Source organism: Protopterus annectens, chromosome 3.part1 (genome assembly GCF_019279795.1).
Source record: "Protopterus annectens isolate FY-2018-M chromosome 3.part1, PAN1.0, whole genome shotgun sequence".
In the NCBI taxonomy this organism is placed as follows: Eukaryota; Metazoa; Chordata; order Ceratodontiformes; family Protopteridae; genus Protopterus; species Protopterus annectens.
The window spans coordinates 416,107,132-416,124,996 of record NC_056732.1 but is presented as its reverse complement, the minus strand read 5'-3'; positions in this window follow the sequence as shown (position 1 = coordinate 416,124,996).

Genomic DNA, 17,865 nt, shown 5'->3' with positions numbered 1-17,865 from the left:
AGACCATCCATGTGCAACTAACAGTGGGCAAGACTGCTTTTCAGTTTATAGCATCCTACAGACCACCCTCTCAAAGTCAGGAATCCCATTCGGCTTTCCTGAAAACATTGGAGAACATGAAGATCTCTCCGAACGCCATTGTATTGGGCGACTTCAACTACCCAAACATTGACTGGGAGCACTACTCAAGCCCCAGCACCTTAGCCCAAAGATTCCTGGAAATTATAAACTCAAATGCTATGGAACAACTAGTCACCACTCCCACAAGAGGGGACAACATACTAGACCTGATCATTACCAACATGGGGACCCTATGCTCCACACCAGAAGTATATCCCTCATTGGTAAGATCAGACCATAAATTAATTTCACTGGATGTCCACATCCCGACCCCACCCCAGCCCAGAAAACCACAGTGAAAAACTTCTCAAAGTGAACTTCTCACTTCTCAAAACTGAAGTGGAATCCTTCAAGGCCCCAGGGCCAGTGGAAACTACAGCCCAAACTGCAGAATCCTATATAAATGAATTCTACGGACATCTCCAGGAATGCATGGATCATGCTATCCCAAACAAAACCAAGACCCAATCATCCAAAGGCAGGCGTCCAGTCTGGTGGACCCCTGCCATAAATAAACTGTACAACAGAAGGAGGAAGCTACTACATGATAGAGCAAAATCCCTAATAGGGAAGGCATCTCTGATCAGTACTAGCAAAAAATTACGATCCCTCATAAAATCCTCCAAGGCCAGCTTCAAGAGAAAAATTGCACAGGACACCAAAGACAATCATAAGGCTTTTTTCAGTTATGTTAGAAACCTGGGATGCAACTCCCGGACTTGTTTTGAGTTGATTCTAAATGACAAAAAATACACTGAACCCACAGAAATCGCCAATATCCTGGCAGACAGGTTCAGTGCAAACTTCTCCACCCCCACCCCCCCCAAAAGAGCAAGTATCTATCCCAGCAGAGGGCTGCCTCCCAAACATCTCAGATGCTCATGTGAAGGCTGCCCTCTCCAAAGCAAAAAAACACTGCTTCCATGGGACCAGATGGCATCCCAGGTTGCATCCTACATGAACTACAAGAGGAACTAATCCCTCAAATAAAATGGCTATACAATCTCAGCCTCACTACAGGATATGTGCCCACAGAATGGCGTACAGCAACAGTGGTCCCAGTCCACAAAGGTGGAGCCTCTACAGACCCTGGAAACTATCACCCCATAAGCCTGACTAGCTTAGTCTGCAAGGCTATGGAGAGGATCATCATGGAGCTCATAAACAAAGACATTGGGGACCTACAGACACTAGATCCTACCCAGTTCTGCTTTGTCAAGGGCAGATCCTGCCTTTTGAACCTGGTTGACTTCTTTGAAACAGTCACCAAAGCCATAGATGAAGGGAAGGTAGTCCACACAGCCTATCTGGACCTTGCAAAGGCATTTGACACAATACCCCACTTGGGCATCATAGATAAGCTATCCAGCTTAAATATAAACCCCTATATCACAAGATGGGTCGCAAACTGGCTCAAAGACAGAACCCACAGAGTGAGAGTTGCTGAAGCCATGTCAGACTCGAAACCGGTCACAAGTGGCATCCCACGGGGTTCTGTCCTGGGACCACTCTTGTTCGGTATATACTTTTCCGAGGTACAGGCAAACATGGGAGGACTATGGCTCACCAAGTTCGCAGACGACTGCAAACTGGGCACCATAATCAACTCTCCAGCTGACACAAACATCCTTCAAAAAGGTCTCACAGAGACAGATAACTGGTGCCAGCGCCATGGTTTAAAGCTAAATGCCAAAAAATGTATAGTCATACCCTTTGGCAAAAACAATGTGCCCACAAATTACCACATAGGTGGAAACCCATTAAGTACAGAGAAAGTTATTAGGGACCTGGGGACCCAAGTTGATAGCAATCTCTCCTTTGAAAACCACATTGCCAAAGTGGTTAGAAATACCTTCTACATAGCCCACCTCATCATGAAGGGTTTCACATCTAGATCAAGAGAGGTAATCGTGCCCCTTTATTCATCCCTCATCAGGCTCATCATAGAATACAAATCCCCTTTTGGGATGTACCTTACCCGACACCTGTATCAATTAGAAAGACCCCAAAAGTATCTCACCAAGAGGATCAAGGGTCTCAAACAGATGCCATATGCTGCTCGGTTAAAAAAACTCCAGCTCTACTCAGTTGCATACTGCCTACTTCGAGGTGATCTATGCCTGACATACAAAGCTATGTCAAATCCAGAATTAATGGACATGCTCCACCTCAGTAAATCTAATTCCCTTAGAGCTGCACGCTCGAGGGACTTGAACCTCAGCACAGAAATAAATAGAACTTGCTGGAGGGAAAGGTTCATAACCCAGAGGCTCCCTTCGCTCTGGAATAGAATTCCAGTTCATGTGAGGCAAAGCACCTCACTGAATCTCTTCAAGAAGAATCTCGATAAGTGGATGGGGGATCGTAGGTTTGTCCCAGGGATTACTCCCGTGTCACTATTAGACAGAGGCACAGTAAACTAAACCTTAAAAAGGGCACAGTATACTCAAATCAAGGGGTGGCGTAAGCCATACAGAATCGGCCTAGGCTTATAATTGCCCCAGGGCAGATAGCCTAGTATGAACCTATGAACCTATGAACCTATAGCAGTCCCAGAGGTGTATTTCTAAGTGGGTGACATCAGCACCCTTGCCAAAGTTTAGTATGTGAATTGTAAGGAGTGTGCATACTCTAAAATGCACTGTTCCCTTGTTAAGCAAACAGACACACACACACACAGTTGGCAAGTCTGGGATTAAAATACCTACCAAACTAGTTCATCACACTACAGCATTACGCAGTTACAGGATGTGCTACATAAATTACTTGGTTATAATAATCCCAGAGGTGTATGTCTAGGTGGGTGACATCAGCAGGATTGCCAAAGAAGGGCATTTCAAGTGTACTGCGAGTTGTGCATGTCTTTTACCTGTGTGTACCTGCTGCTTACTGTAGTGAAAACATATTTTCACCCAACAAAAAGTATCTTATTTAGTCCTGAATGACATTATCAACAACCTTTGCAGGTCTTGAACCCTGGACCATGCACACCAAGGTCACTGGGCTTCCCACTAAGCCATCTGGGTTGTATACATGTTTCATGGTTTTTATAATACACATTTTAGTACAGGTATTCCACAGTACTGAAAACAAATGGGACAGTCGCTTTGTGTACATATGTACAGTACCCTTGAATGTACTGTACTCTGTGAAACAACATAGACACGTCTACATATGTGCAACTATTTAAACTAAATACTAAATACATATATGCACTTACGGGATGTGTACACACACACACACACACACACACACATATATATATATATATATATATATATATATATATATACATATACATATACACAGACACTGCTATAGCCATATATATAAACATGTCTGAGCACCCTTTGTGACACAGAAGGGTTCCAAAGGAATTGACGTGTACACAAAACAGAGGCAACTCTTGTTTTACAACATTTAAATCTTAATCAGTTCACCAGAGAAGGGATGGTTGTTGTGTATGTGGAGCTTGGGGTGGGGAATGATAGCTAAGGAAATGTACCCTGGGGATTGTGGAGTTTGGGTGGGGGAATGATGGGTATGGACATACACCCTGGGGACCACATCTGTGTCACTGCTCGACAGTGGCACAGGAAAATAACATACCCAACATTAGTCGTTCTTGACTGTCTATTCTTTTCTATTCCTAACTATGTAATCATTTGTCGACTCCACTTACCACAGATGACTACCATGGTGTGCAGCATGTTAAAAGACATAACACATGTGTATGCCTGGCTACAGGGTAGTTACATACACACAAACACACACACTTGCCAGTATTGTGCTTACAAGTCTTGCCTATGTAAAGGTAACTAGTAGGGTGGTATGCAGTTGGGGTATGTGCCACAGAACCCATACAATTACACTTACTCTGATTCTGCTTCTGAGCTGGGTGACATCACAGGACTGATTACTTGCAGTGGGGAGGGGGGAAAGGGTGGTTTAGCAGATAACAAGGATAAAAGCCAGTGCAAAAGGTGGTTTCTCTGGAAAGCGGTACAACCCACTGTCACAACAAGATGCTGACACAAATACAATCACACTCAGCCATTTGCTGGTACACACCCTTTTGCCAGTGGTGGGATCAGAACTCCTGCCTATCTACAGATCACTATTACAGTACTATGTGGTTGCGAGATACAACACAGAGATAACACATTGCAAGGTAGTCAGAATGCCATTCTAAGATTGAGGACATCAACAAGGATACTGACAGTTAAGATGTACATAGCTGCAAACCTGTGTGTTTAAAGTAGGAGCACATTAGAACCTGTATGCACAAACAAGACACAACATCTACATGTAAGACATAGGTAGGCCTGAGAGGTATAGTTGTAGCATGACAAGCCCTGTACTGGAGTATGTCTATCTGTGGAATGGACAACTACTATCACTATACAGGGTTATAGTGGTCATGCTCATACACATAGAATCAAAGGACTTGTTTGGATGCATTGACTCCAATTACACAAGGTCACAGTGAGCATGTTCATACACTTAGTAGCACAGGGCCGTTTGGGATGCACTATGACTACAACTACACAAGGTTATACTGGGCATGCTCATACACTTAGAAACAAAGGGCTTGTTTGGCTGCACTGATTCAAATTACACAAGGTGGCAGTGGGTACGCTCATACACTTAGTAGCACAGGGCTGTTGGGGATGCACTCCAATTCTAACCACAGAAGGTCACAGTGTGCATGCTCATACACTTAGATGTACAGAACACATTGTAATGGACTCCTATTGTAAACACACAGGTTTACAGCTATGTACATCTTAACTGTCAGTATCTATGCACATCATACAGGTTTACTACCAGATACCTGTATGTGGCCCGTAAATGATATATCTGCATCTGTGCTGTGTGATACACATGCATACATGTACATGAAGTACTGCCATATATATGTGAAGTATACACAATCATGCATGTGTGGAAGTGACAGACAATAGGTTAACTGGGACACACAGGTGGATGCTAACTACAGCATGTGTCACACATATTGCTGCCCTGACAGGCATACATTGATATCAGGTTGTGGACAGTGGCATTATACTTGGAACAGTGGCATGTGCAAGCATAATATGTGAGCCTCATTGTCTAATGGTACTGAGGTTGCAGGTGTCAAGATGACCACTCCCAGCTGTGTTAGTAGTTGACATTATTAGCAGGACTGCTCCACTAAGCATATCTGGCATTGGTCATCTACACAATGTCTGCTGTTGTCCATCACCTTAGATGTAGCATTTGATACCAAGCACAATATTGCCACTCGCAATGATGTCATGGTATGAGTGGCAACTGCTTGACCAAAACAATGAGCCAGTGTCCTGCTGTAATTACGATGTTGTCCAGTGTCTGTCATTCCAGGATGTCATGACTGAAAGAAGACATGCCTTTGTCACAGAGCACATGCATGCATGATTCAAGGGAGTGTGGATAATATCTAGGTCGCATTTACCCATATAGTGGCATACCAAGGCACAAGTCCTAAACACAGAGGTAACACCCTGACACCTACAAGACAATTGCATTGGATGCTTATGCTAACCAGTGCTAGATGTGTGGTTTTCTCAATGCAGACCCTACAATGGGGAATACTGACATCTGTGCAGTGAGGAACACCTGGCTGATTCCCTCTCTACTGGTCACCCATGACACCTATCTTATCATACAATCACCCATGTGGCATGTATGTCATTAGACATGTCCACCTAATGCAATGCCTACAAACATACACACATAACAGGATCATAGGACCTACGCACATAGCCTGTATTGACAGACTCAGGGGAATACAGCTATGCTCTGTATGTTCCTGAGTAGTTACAGGTGATATGTTCATAACATGTACAGCCATGTGTACCCACAGCTCCTACATATACCCCATGTCAACAATTGCAAGCCATGCATGCTGTGTGCTGTCTGGACATTAATCTTATTACCACATTAGCCAGAACATGCTGGGGTGAGATGTTTACAAGCCACAGACCTCGCACATACTTGAATAAGTGTAATGCCTAGCTCAAATAGAGGACATTGCTGGCACTCTTCAAGTAATCATGAGGTGTGTGTGGCAAATATGATGTGTGTGGCAAATATGATGTGCTCACTGTTGACCATTACAGTGCCCTGCCCTAATAGTGGAACTGTCAACCAACAGTTTGTGGGATCATGACATGGAATATTGCTGTGTGTGTGTGTCTTGCTGATGTGCTGTTGGCATAAATGTACACTTGGCTACTCAGTGAATGTGGTTGTGTGTCCTACCAGTACATGAATACAACATCCATTATGGTGTAATGCTCAGCTAGATTTCACACATGGTGTGGGGAAGGTGTGGAATGTATCCTCTTGACCTGCTAGTCCATTTACTGATGGAGACTGCATATGTGTACATGTATTGATGTGTGTTTAGATTCCATGTGTATGCAGTGTCTGATGTTTGAAGGTGACTGCTGTCTTAGTACATCATGTAGTTGACCGTAATTTAAACTTCCTGGGTTGGTACAACAATACTTCAGCAAACTAAAAAAGTTTAAAGTAGCGTTTGTTATTTTAAATAAAAAGATAGCGTTTATTAAGCATTACATCATGCAGCCTCAACATTGCCAACTGTATATGGTGATATGCTCATAGTACAGTAAGCTGTACTTTAGGTATGGACAGATGTTTGGACATAACTACTAAGTGGTGGGGCTACTTTGTAGATGAATGATTACTGTGGACAGCTCGCAGGTGTGTTATAACCATTCCTACAATAACCTGCGTAAATGCTAAGCTATAGTTTTGTTAAATGAAGGGGAGGACACACAACGTAGAATGCAGTAAGGGTGACATTGAAGGCAAACCTCTTGGCACCTGGAATAGTAACACCTCCCCTGTGCATATATTATGCATATATCAGCACAGCTGGCAAAGGAAAGAGTCAATATGCTTTGTAGCATGTGCGATAGTGCTGTCACTCTGTAATACCTATCATGAGATAGGCAGGTGGTTGATTCACAGTACTGGCACGTATGGGTGTGTGTGCCCATATATGTCACGTATGGTGGGGAATACATCCCACATGTTTTTCACTCTCCTGTACACTGTTGTAGACATCTGTATAGAGTGAAGTGTAGAAAGCAAGACATAGGCAGATGTTTGAATCGCACACATGTCAAGTGTCTGTATGTGTGTGACATAGGTGTATATCTTGGTGAATGCCGCAGTGTGTGTGTGTGTGTGTGTGTGTGTGTGTGTGTGTGTGTGTGTGTGTGCGTGTGTGTGTGTGTGTGTGTGTGTGTCTGGCTGTCCAGTTCCTGGAGTGAGGCTGTATTTTACCATAGTGAAATGATAAGACCCCCTCCCCCCATTCACTCAATGCAATCTAGTATCCCCATTGATGTCATCAATCTTAGAAGGGCATTCTAACCACCTGTGAACATGTATGCCCTGGGGTGAGGCTTGTTGTTACATAGCCTACTGATGAACCCCCTCACCATATACACTCACTGCAATCTAGTATCCCTGTTGATGTCCTTGATCATAGGCCATGCAGACTACCTGTACATGTGTAATTTCTGTGGCGCATCTTGTAATTGTGTAGTACTAAGATGATGATTTGCACATAGGCAGGGGCTCTCATCCTAACACTGGCAACTGTGTGCGTGTGTGTCAGAGGGTGTGTTACTGTGTCTGTGAATCCCTGAGTGTGTGGGTGTGTTACTGTGTCTGTGAATCCCTGAGTGTGTGTATGTGTATGCATCTTATCATGACAGTGGGTATTACTGCCTCCCAATGAGAAGCCACCTTTTCCACTGGCCTTTACCCTTGTCATCTGCTAAACCACTCTTTTACCTCCTCCCCGCTACAGGTAACTATACCTGTGATGTCACCCACTATGGATGTGACGGCTCTGGCCACAGTAACTTACTACACAGCTATCATGCTCTTGGATCATTAGATCAGTAAACATGTTTGAAACTTGGGAAATTATAACTATGATGTGAAAGCTACAAAGTGCATGCAGATATTGTCATACAGACCTGTGCGTAGTCTACATTTACATATGGGACACTAACTGCAAACAGTGACATCCCCCGGCACATGCAATTACACCTGAAAGAGGAAGGCAGAACATCAAGATCAACATGCAGTTACTGTTGTTACACATGATACATACAGTCAAAGGTACAAAATGCATTCTAAAACTGTAGTACATGGTATGTCTGTTGCCTGTCAACACTGCTCAACAATTGTAATCTACAATTGTCTTCCTAGTATGTTCACCCTGTGCATCAGACCACATGAGCATGTCCCTGCACCGATGGTGTGGATGACAGGGGTGCGGCACAGGCATCATCATATGCACAGAGTGATAATGTTTGCCAGAGGCCTAGTCTGCATCATTGGATGACATCATGTGTGTGGGTTAGGGCCTTTGATCTCATTGGACGTGTGTGGATGTTATGTGTGTGTGTGTTAAGGTGCCCTACATTTGTTTCTGGTGTGTATGTGTATGTATGCACACAGGTCTGGCATGTGGCTGGCCTACACAGGGGTATTATTGACAGCTGCAGACTGTACAGGGAAGGTTTCACAGTTCATGGTGTCCGGGCAAGGCCACGTGACCTGCACCTGCCAGGGGTTGCACGGGCACTACCAAGCAAAGGTCCAGATTGGGTACTGTCTGATGACAAATGTCCACTGGAACCATGTCCCTGTTGGGACCATCCAGGCACATGGCCTGCTGTGTCCTGGTGTGGACAACACAGCACCAGCTGCACTGCTGCTGCTACCGCCACTATGGGAGTGGGCATGTGAAGTAGCATGTTCAAGTAGACCTTCAACAGGTGATTTAGCTGGCCCACGTCCACGTGTCCAATGCTTCACTCTGACCAGATGTTCCAGCACAGACATTCCATGCTCGAGGATTGACATGCCACTGTCAAGGACTCCCACCATGTCACCCAATTGTCTATCCAAAACATCTGCAAGATGATGGTGAGCATTTGCAATTGCCTAGATGTTGTCAGTTAAGGAATGGACAGCAGCCCTATGAAGCCTCAGACCTTCTCTGTTGTGCCATCCAGCACGTGCCTGTGTCTTCATTACAGCCTGAAACCTGCATCTAATGACAACAGCTGATGTGCTATGTCTTGCAGGTGCATGTTGGCCAGAGGTCCTCCCATGAGCAGCACTGGGCACATGCCTGTGTGGGACATCACCAGTTAATTGGCTGGGATCATGGTGTGCAGGCACACCTTCCATAGTCTCCACACATTCCTGTTCCATGCTACCACTCATGAACTGTCCTTCCTCAATGGCCACTGGTGATGGGGTATGTGTAGGCATGAGGTCTGTGTGCAGGGATGAGGGAGATGCAGGTGGAATGGCAACCAATGGCACAGTTTCAGCTCCTGACAACCCTGCCTGTGCCTCAAGCATACTTTCATCATCATAGGTTCATAGGTTCATAGGTAGGTACTAGGCTATAGGCCCTAGGGCCTATACAAGTCTAGCCAAAAATGTACCATGGCTTTCGCCACCCAAGAAAATTATTTTCCTGTGCCCCTGTCAAGCAGAACCACAGAAGTGATCCCTGGGGTGAATTTCCTATTACCCATCCAATCATCAAGATTTTTCTTGAAGAGTGCTAATGAGGAGCTCTGTTTGACATAGATAGGTAGTCTGTTCCAGAGTATGGGAAGTCTCTGGGACAGGAATCTATCCCTCCAGCATGTTCTGTTTATTGTGGTGACAAGGTTTAGGTCCCTAGAGCATGTAGCTCAGAGGGATTGGGATTTTTTTAAGTGGAGCATGTTCAACAGCTCTGGGTTTGACATAGCTTTGTATGTTAGGCAGAGATCGCCTCTGAGTAGGCGATATGTGATGGGGTAAAGCTGGAGTTTTTTGAGATGGTCTGTGTAAGGAATCTGTTTGAGGCCAGTAATCCTCTTTGTGAGGTATTTTTGTGGCCTTTCCGGTTGTTGTAGATGTCTTGTGAGGTACATACCAAAAGGGGCATTGTACTCTATAATGTGTCTAATGAGTGACGAGTAGAGGGGAACAATGACCTCTTTTTTTCTGGATGAGAAACCTTTTGTGATGAGGTGTGCCACATAGAAGGATTTCCTGACCACTTTGGCAATGTGATTATCAAAGGAGAGACTACTGTCCACCTGTGTCCCAAGGTCTCTTATCACACTTTCAGTGTTAAGTAGACTACCGCCTATGTGGTAGTTCATGGGTACAGAATTTTTACCAAAGGGGATGACAATGCACTTTTTGGCATTGAGCTTGAGACCATGTCTTTGACACCAGGCATCTGTCTCAGTGAAGCCCTTTTGTAGGATGTCCACATCGTTAGGAGATTCAATTATGGCTCCTAGTTTGCAGTCATCTGTGAATTTAGTTAGCCAAAGACCTTCTGTGTTAGCCTGTACTTCAGAGAAGTAGATGCCAACCGGAGAGGACCCAGGACTGAACCCTGTGGTACTCCACTTGTCACTGGTCTGAAGTCTGATTTGGAGTCTGCTACTTTGACAGTGTGGGTTCTTTCAGTAAGCCAGTTGGCAACCCATCTTGTGACATAGGGATTTATACCTAGTTTACTGAGTTTATCTATAATTCCAGAGTGGGAGATGGTGTTGAACGTCTTGGCAAGATCTAGATAGGCTGTGTGAACCACCTTACCCTGATCTATGGCTTTGGTGACTACTTCAAAGAAGTCTATCAGGTTTAGGAGACATGATCTGCCTCTTACAAACCCAAACTGTGTGGGGTCCAGGGTTTGGAGATCTCCAATGTCTTTGTTTATGAGTTCCATGATGATACGTTCCATGGCCTTGCAGACGAGACTCGTCAAGCTAATGGGGTGGTAGTTCCCAGGGTCTGTTTTGGCCCCCCTTTGTGGAGTGGGATAACTGTCATGGTGCACCATTCAATGGGCACAAAGCCTGAGGTGAGGCTATGATTGAACATGGTACTCAGGTGGGGTGCCAGTTCATTCTGTAGTTCATGTAGAAGGCAGCCTGGGATGTTGTCAGGTCCCATGGATGCTGTGTTCTTGGCTTTGGAGAGTGAAGTTTTTTACCTGTGCAGCCGTGATTACAGGAACTTTGCATTCTTCCAGTATAAAGATGGGCCCTTTAGGGGGTAAGAGGGGGGTAAAGTTAGCACTGAACCTATCTGCCAGGATATTGGTAATATCAGTTGGTTCTGTATATTTAGTGTCATTGTGCTGTAACTCAGAGCAGATCTGAGTGTTGCCTTTGAGATTTTTGACATAGCTATAGAATGTTTTGTGGTTGTCTTTAGAATCAGTGGCAATTTTGTTTTCATAAATAGCTTTGGAGGATTTTATGAGGGATCTCAGCTTCTTACTGAGGCTGACCAGGGAGTTCCTCCAATTGTGGGATTTTACTCTTTTTTGCAACAGTCTCTTTCTTCTGTTGTAGAGTTTGTTTATGGCAGAAGACCATTAGATTGACTTCCTTTTTTTGGAGGATAGCATCTTGGTTCTGTTACGGATAGCACAATCCATGCACTCATGTAAGTGCTTATAAAGTGCATTTGTGTAGGATTCAGCAGTCGTACCTCTATTGTCCATCTGCATGGGTGTCATAAAGTTTGCCACTTCTGTCTTAAGAAGCGTGACGTTGGCTTTGGAGAAATTTTTTACGGTTGTTTTCCTAATGGGGGGTGGGAGCGGGATGTGGATGTCTAGGGTGATTAGCTTGTGGTCGGATCTGACCAATGAGGAGCTGATCTCTGGTGTGGAACACCGGTCACCCATGTTGGTGATGACCAGGTCTAGGATATTGCTGCCTCTGGTGGGGGTGTGGATAAGTTGATCCAAGGCGTTGGAATTGATGATTTCCAGAAAACTTTGAGCAAAAGAGTTGGTACATGAGTAGTTTTCCCAGTTAATGGTAGGGTAGTTGAAATCACCCATTATTAGAGTGTTGGGTTGCACCTTAATTTTTTCCAGTGTATCAAGAAAAGAGGAGTGGGAATCCTGGGGCATGGTGGGGTGCCTGTAGCAAGCTACAATCTGGATTGCGGTTTTGCCCAGAGTTAGCTGAACTTGGATAATCTCGGATGCATTATGCTGAGCAACTAGTTTGGAGGTGTGGATATCCTTAATGAATATGGACATGCCTCCACCTTTAGTGTTTCGGTCCGGGTTTGGTGGCCGAAAGGTGTGGTATGAATTATAGCCTGGTAATGCAGGGGTGCTCTCTGGAGCTTTGAACCAGGTCTCTGTCACTGCACAGATGTCAATGTTCTCCATTTTAAGGAGTGCCTTGAGTGAGTGCATTTTGAGGTTTAGACTTCTAGCATTGAGTAGCATTACCCTCAGATTTTGCTTGCTTCTACCTGTTACGGTGGTGAATTTGTCATTTGAACCTTGCCTAAAAAAGGCACTATAGGGGTGGCAAGAGCTTTTGCCAGTATCTGGAATCCCAAGGGCAACAGGTGCAGGCCATCTCTGGCAAAGCAGCGTGGTCTGTCGATCATGTCATCCCAGATGCTAGAGTCTGTGGGGACACTAACATCAGGTGGACCGCAGGAGGGCAACACACCTACATCAACACCTGTGAGGGGCAGACAAGAACTGTACATTACAAGTTATACAGCACAGTACACATACAGACACACGCACAGAAGCACACACACACACACACACACACACACACACACACACACACACACACACAGACGCATGCTATGACACCCAACGGCATGCAACATGCATGTGATATGGCAGAAGTCATTCAGCTTAGACTTTTATAGTTGTAGTTATCATACATCCCTGAGTAGCACACAACAGCATGCATGTGTTGTAGCAGAAGGCATGCACCTTACACAATTATACTAGTAGTGAGCATACATCCCTGCGTTTCACCATTTGTGTTAGTAGGTTATGCCCCAAACCTGCAACACAATGCATGCACTATGCACCATTGCACCGCACTGCCATGTTTTGTGCAACATACCCCACATGTTAACAGACCATCACTGACCTTTGCACATCTGGCACAGATGCTTTGTGTTGGTCACTGCCCCTATGTGTGAGGAGGACATGAGCAGAAGGGTATGTTGAGTGAATACTATGTTTACCTGAGCCCTAGCTTGCATATCTTCCCAAAAGCAGTGCCTGTCTGGTCAACATTATTCTTCTTACCCCTGAGCCGAGTCTACAGACAATGTGCATGTAGTTGTATACACATGTTTGACATGGCTGTCCCTACTTTGCAATGGTGCCACAGACCAGCACTGGTTAACAGTACACCAGCCTATGTGGCATATGTCCTCGCCAATCACACATAGTATGACATGTCTTCTGCTGACGTGTTGCATGACATGCCTACATGTTTTTCACAATGGTGTCCTTTCAAATATACAGTGAGGTAATGGTGCCCCAATGCAGGGACGTGTTATACTAACATGGACCTTCAGCTGACGCAATGTTGTCAGTCCACCCTACAGATATACAGTGACATACTGCACATTGTGCTGATGTGCAAAGCCATTGCAGGGCATCATGTGGCTTCACTATTGCTATACAGTGTGAGTTACAGACACAGTTCATAGCCATGACTGTGTTCAGATACAATACATATCCAATGTGGAATGTGACCCAAGTCACTGAGGTGTATACACACTAAACCCTACTGTGGAATGTGTGACGCAGGTCGCTGAAGGGTCTACAGATGACACCCCTGCACATATGCAACCATATTGCTGATGCCTGGCAACTATGCCAGACATGGCTAACTCAGCAGTACTCCATGTCCCACATGCCATCTGTGTACCTCACACACATGAGGAGCAAGCATGACAGTGATGTCTGACACCAGCCAGGTGAATGTATTGCATCTGTGGCCTGATGTGGTTGTATGTGTATGTTGCACAACACATGTATGTATTTGGATATTGTATAGGTGAATGCTTTCATGTCGTGACACACTCATGATGTTCAAGACATGTTATGTGGTGGTTTGATTACATGCCTACACAAGCTGTGCACAGGCCTGTATGATGTTTAGGGTGTACACACATGTACATCACTTCTACTGTGTGTGTTGCTTCATGTCTCTGGCCATCCTCCATGGCCATGTGTAAACATGTTTTGTCCAGTGGTTGCAATGGGCATCTATTTCACATATCAGTGTTGTCCCATATGACATATGCCCATAGATGTCATATGCTCCACTGAGGACAGGGTTATGCAGACAAAGGGTGGTATGGTTGGGATGTGAGTTATCATGTTTTGCAGGATAGTTAAGCAGTGTTGCAGTTAGCCCACTAAATGTCATGGACATGTCAGATAGCACATGACATTGTGTGACATTCATAGCAAGGGTATAATACACAATGGTGAATCCTGTGGGCTGGTCATACTCCAGCTCCAAAACATTTAGAGTGTGTGCATACATATGCTCTCTGTATAGTACTGTTTGCATTCCCCACATGTGTAATGCTGATCTGTAGTACATGTCCCTACAGTGAGCCACACCTCCACCATTGTATTCACAGTTGTCCACACATCTGGCAATGACAGTGTGTAAGGTTTAGTGTAAGTGTTTTATATAGTCTTCAATTATTCCACATGGGTAACCACTGTGATGAATTGCAGGTCTGACCTGTATATATTAACAGGGCCACCATACATTATGTGTACGTGTGTTAAATGGCCACATGGCAGATAGCATGCAATTAATATGATCTGTGCATTATCAAGCCTGATAAATAATAACAATCCCACCTGCAACAGGCTGCTGTCACTGCGAAATGCCAGAGGTACCTAAACAGGAGTGTCATAGTAGTAAGATTATTATCCACACCTGTGTGATTGCTACAGGGTAGAATGTGCATGTTAGCATATAAGCCAGTACAATAGACTATACTATGGAGTATGCACATCTGTGCATACATAGAGTAGCATACTATGGTATGTGGTATGTGTGCATACATGCCTTTCATATGATGTTACATTACATATTGTGCAGTAACACACATGTAACTATATGAAATATAGTTGTGTTATATGTGCAGTAGTGCCTTACCAAGGGAACTCCAGTCTCAGTGGTTGTGAGACACCCACCTCCACAATACCAGCTAAACCTTGTGGATGGAGTTTTGCAGGTGTCCCAAGGTTGGCCAGTAGCTCCTCGGTACGTGTGAGTAGGGGCTGGGTGAGTGCCCCCCCACCTGTTGCACCTTGTTCCCTGGCGATTGCATTTGCATGTTGTTTCACCCATCTAATTATGTAAGTGCAGTGTTGGCGCACCTGCTGATAGGTGCGATTGGTGGTCGCCAACATCATTTACCCTCCTGCGCAGTTCCTCCCACTGGGCATCCCACTGCTGTGCATCCTGTGGCACATGGCTGAAGAGTGTTACATGGTTGTCGAGGAGGTGTGGAATGAGGATCTCATCCTCCAAGCAGGTGTATGGTGGTAGCCTGGCACATGGCATACCTGGAAGACATAATGATGGAGACAGGTCACAGTAACTCACAAAGAAGTACAGCTGAAAATTCATGTGTATCACTTTTATTAAGATTACAAATATGTCTTTGCAAATCTGCATGACACTAATACCACTGACATGTCTAACTCACACACATTTGACATGTACTGGTGATTTGATGTTATCACCATATATGTGGTGTCAAGTGATGATATTGCTCATACTCCATGTGAATGTTGTCTTGATGTGGGTATGTCTGTTTGCCTGTACTGGTGTCTTTACCTATCAGCACATGCCTGGATGTGTTCACATTAATGCAATAGACCTTAATGCTGTGTATATGTCACATATATAGTCATACACAGCCTTAAGGGACATGACCTGTGACCCTGCAGACTTGCTCATGGAAAGTTTTACATGCATGTGTTTTGCCATATACATTTACATGGCACTGTACAGCAGTTTAGCATCCTGCCATGTATTACTTGTGTTGCACATGTGAAACACATGGGACAATGGCTAGCTTGATGGTATTTGCAGGGTTGGATATCAACTATAGCATGTATGGTCATAGTGAACTAGTAGGCTATATGCCTGGGCAATTTATGAGCCTAGGCTGAAATGTTACCTAGCTGTAGCCAACAGACAGTTAAGTTACAGTGGCCAGTTCAAGCAGTGTCACAGAACTGATCCACAGGGTTACTGATATATTTGCCATGCAGTCATCACACCATGTCTCAAAGAGGGGCAATGTACAGCTTTGCTGGACAGGGTTGCATAGTATGGCAGGAGTATGTAAAGTGTATGGGACAGGGATCTGTCAGGCATGTTGTGATCCTTGTACTAGAAAGGTGGATGTCCATGAATTGTGTGTTTATTTGGAATCAGGATGTTTAAGTGTAGCATGTCCAACATCTCTGTGTTGGACATGGCTTTATTCAGGGCAGGCATCATGCTACATAGTGGAGCTAGGGATTGGGAAGGCCAGTGTAGGCCATTTGAACATGGACAATAACCCTTAAAGATAATATGTGATCTATTATGGGTAAGTAGAGTGTTGAGTATGGCTGAACAATGATCTCTGTATTCATGGATGGCACCCTGTCATGATTAGGGGTGCCACTTATGACTACCTGACTGGTGTGGTGAAGTAACTATCAAAGGAAATACTACTGTCAGGCTGCATCCCATACACACACATTTTCTATTATGTTGACCGCTGCCTAGGTGGTAGTTCATGGGTATAGGGTTTATAACATAGTGGATGACAATGCAATACTTAGCTGTCAGATTGTGGCCATATGTCACACACCACACATCTGACCCACAAAGGCCCTTCTGTATGTTGCCCACAGCACTCATTGAGTCAACTATTGCTCCTAGTTCGTAGTCATTTGCAAACTTCAATAGGCAGATGCCTTCTGTGTTAGTCTGTGTGGTATAGATGACAATGCGGGGGAGTACCAGGAATTAACCCAGTATTACTGTAGCTGGCACTGGTTTGATGTGTGTGTATTAGTCAGACATCTTCTGTAGTGTCTGTTCTACCAGCAGTCCAGTTGCCAACCACTCCTGTGACATAAGAATATACACCTAGTTTACTGAGTGCAGCTGGAACACAGTATGGGTGATGGTGTCCTAAGACCTGGCAAGGTCATGATATGCTGTGTGAATCAACCTTACTGTCATCAACATCTGTACTGACTACATCAAATAAGTTGATCAAGGTTCATGGCCTTACAGACCAGACTCAGCAGGGTAGGAGTGCACTATTTCCCATTATCAGTAGTGTCTCCCCGTTTGTGGGGTGTGATAACTGCTGATGTGCAACATTCAGTGTGTACACAGCCTGACATGAAGCTATGATTGAACATGATGTGTATGTGGAGAGCAAATTGTTCTGACATTTGTGTAGGATACACCCTGGGATGTTGACAGGTCCCATGCAAGCTGTACGTATGGCTTTAGAGAGTGCGGCTTGTACCTGCATAGTTGTTATTACAGGGGCTCTGTAGTGTACATGGGTATATAAATATGTGTACCTGTTGGGGGGGTGAGTGTGGGTTTAAGTTATCCAAAACCCTATCTGGATGAACAGGTGCTATTTCTGTAGGTGCAGTACCTCTCATGCCATAGTGCTGTAAGGCACGGCAGGTCTTTTTGTTGCCATTACGATTCATGACACAGCTATAGAATGCTCTGTGGTTGGCCACGTAATATGTGGCTGATTAGTTTCACAGTAGCTTTGTGTGGCTTTATATGGTGTATC